This window comes from Trachinotus anak, unplaced genomic scaffold, assembly GCF_046630095.1.
Source record: "Trachinotus anak isolate AG129_WGS33_773 ecotype Australia unplaced genomic scaffold, CSIRO_AGI_Tana_v1 ptg000005l, whole genome shotgun sequence".
Lineage (NCBI taxonomy): Eukaryota > Metazoa > Chordata > Actinopteri > Carangiformes > Carangidae > Trachinotus > Trachinotus anak.
Window position 1 is genome coordinate 17,365,742 of NW_027273856.1, and position 2,833 is coordinate 17,368,574.

Genomic DNA, 2,833 nt, shown 5'->3' on the forward strand with positions numbered 1-2,833 from the left:
CCACGCTTGCTCACTGTCATTGTTTAACCTGTGCTTTTCCAGTTATGAAAAGTCAAAATGTCTGCTGTTGACTGTATTGGGGAGATTGAGGAGCAGGTGGTTTCTTCCACACCACTAAACCAATGAATCCACCAGGTCTCTGTACTCTCTCTGTCCACCTCTGATATCCCCCACTACTGCAGTGTGTGGAAACCTCTGCAGAGGACAGAGGTCAGAGTTGTACAGGGTGAAGAGGAAAGGGGAGAGGATGGTCTCAGTGCTGCCTGTCGATGTGGGCAGTCAGGTGAGCAGGGATTGACAGTGCTGGCAGCAAACGACCACAGGACTGTCAGCACATTAAGATTCAGATGTGATTCAAACCATGACTAGAATAGGCTGATTACATTGCACAACTAGTTCAATGTTGTGCAATGGCTCCCCCTAGTGATGTAATTCATAATGTTGGAGGGACCATGGAACATGTTCCTTCCAAAATAACGGCAAAACATCATTTGTAAATGGGACAGTACTCAGTTGTTACTGATTCATGTTACTGTTAATATTTACACTAAATCATTTGACCATGAGTGTAAGTCAATACTCATTCAGCTATGTGAAGTTCATGTGGCTGCTGTCTTCCTTTCACTTTACTTTACTGAGCTGCAAATATCTGCAGAGTTGTATGTTGATCATTCAGTTGCAAGGGCTCATTTTGTTGAGTTTTAAAAACACAATTGATGAAGTTTAATGCATTGATAGTTAGCTTCATATCTATCTGAGATACCTGCAGATTTTGTTTTACTCATTACGCATTAAACTGAGATTAATTAACTGATGTGTCCATGTCACAAAACATCTTGTTCCAAGAGGAGATGTGGAAGAAAAATCAACATTTAAAACTTGTTTATTACGACATAGTTTAACTTGGTAAATGCAACACATAATCCTATCCTAAGCAATAGCTACTTTTAATATGCAATACTTTATACTAATATTCATTTATATTATATTTCACTTATACGGTCAAATGATAAATACATTTTCTATGTACTATCTGACTATGTTGTCTCTGGAGGGACCCAATGACTCATTGTTCAAGTCTGTAATGAAGTCTGTCCTTGAGCCACTTGAGCATGTGTGGTCACCATCCTGACCACTAATCTATCCCAGTTAGTGGTGCCACTGAACATATGACGAAGTCTGGTCACTAAAGAAATATAAAAAATCTCTAACTCACAGGTTGTATGAATTGAATTTGTTGCTTTCCAAAGCTGCAAGAGGAGTATATTTATCCTACAACCTACAACCTTTTACCATCTAGATGACTCCTTCCTGATCAAGGCCAACCCAGGTAATAACATAGCATCTCCCTTTGTCCACAGCCAAGCTCTATATCCTTTGTTAGTTTTGTCTGTAAAGACATATCTGTCTTCCTTCTGTCAAACTTAAATCGACCAATGCTTTTAGCCAGGGGCACTCTATTCCTCCAAAAGTCATAACCACATCAAATCCTTTGGAGACAGCAGTTTCAGCAATATGTGATGCAAATGCAGAAGAATTGTTCATAATATATAGTACTCCCGCAGTTGTACGGGTAATAAATGACAATTTGAAAGGCGGAAAGTGTTATTCCTGTGGCTGGGGAAAAAATTGCATAACAGTCTTTGTGGCAGGTCTCAGGCACATGATGAAACGATCAGTGTGCTGACTTCTGTTTGTATAGCGGTTATGCAAGAGACAAGACAAGGTGTGTCTTGTTTAAGAAAGAATCAACCTGTGTTCAAATTCAAAGCAAGTGAAACTAAATGATCTGTGGTGATACTAAATTACACTGCTGCTGCTGTCTACAAATCCTGCATGACTCAACAAGCATATGTACTTTAGTACATCTAGTTTCTTTTACTTTCATCCTGTCCGTGTAGGGGACGGTGATGGTGAAATAACTCTTGAAGCAACACTTTCTTCACAACTCCCTAAATGTGTTTCCTTGAAGCAAAACATATATGAGCAATTCATGTAACATTCATTCATTTGAAGACATGACAGAGTTACACTGATCAGAGGAGGACATTTTAACGTTTGGCATTCGCTAGCACTCACGTATCTGTCCCAGTTATTGGACTGGCTCGTCTGGTCACTAAAGAAATATAAAAAATCTCTAACTCACAGGTTGTATTTTAATATATGTATGTCATAATGCAATATCTATGTTCTCCAGTTTGTGATGTATTGAAATATTTTCCTCGTTTGAACAGAACGAAGAAAAATACATTTAAAAAATGACATTTATATTATAAAGCTGACTGCACTATGTATTTGTTATTCGAACCCAATTGAATGTGTCCTAAGGCCACAGCAGCAGTCTTGATGGACATAGTCATTAGCTGCAGAGTAAACGAAGGGGATGACAAGTCAAAACTAATGTCTCCTATGTGATGTGGTGTTGAGCAGCTTTAATCTCACAGTGATAAATAAAAGTACTGTAGATATGGACAGGGAGTTTTTTATTCATCTGCACCATCAGGATCAGAATCAAGCTTTCAAGGCTTGGTAATATAAAATGTTTTATTAGTCAGCTTGGGCTCTGAAATTTGAGAAATTAAATTTCTATTAACTCTCACATACTAAATGCAGCCCTTATATATCTGGGTTTTATTTCCTTTTTTTTTGATTATTTCAATGAAAAATACTGTCGTTATTTTTTTTGCCTCATTTTTGCAAAGCAGCATTGACTAAACTGAGTGGACTGTAAGAAAAAAAAAAACGTTAAATTGAGATTAATTTGTGCTTTTAGTTGTGACAGGGTCAACAACGCCAGTTCCGGGTCGAGGATGAAAAAAAAGGAAAAAAAAAA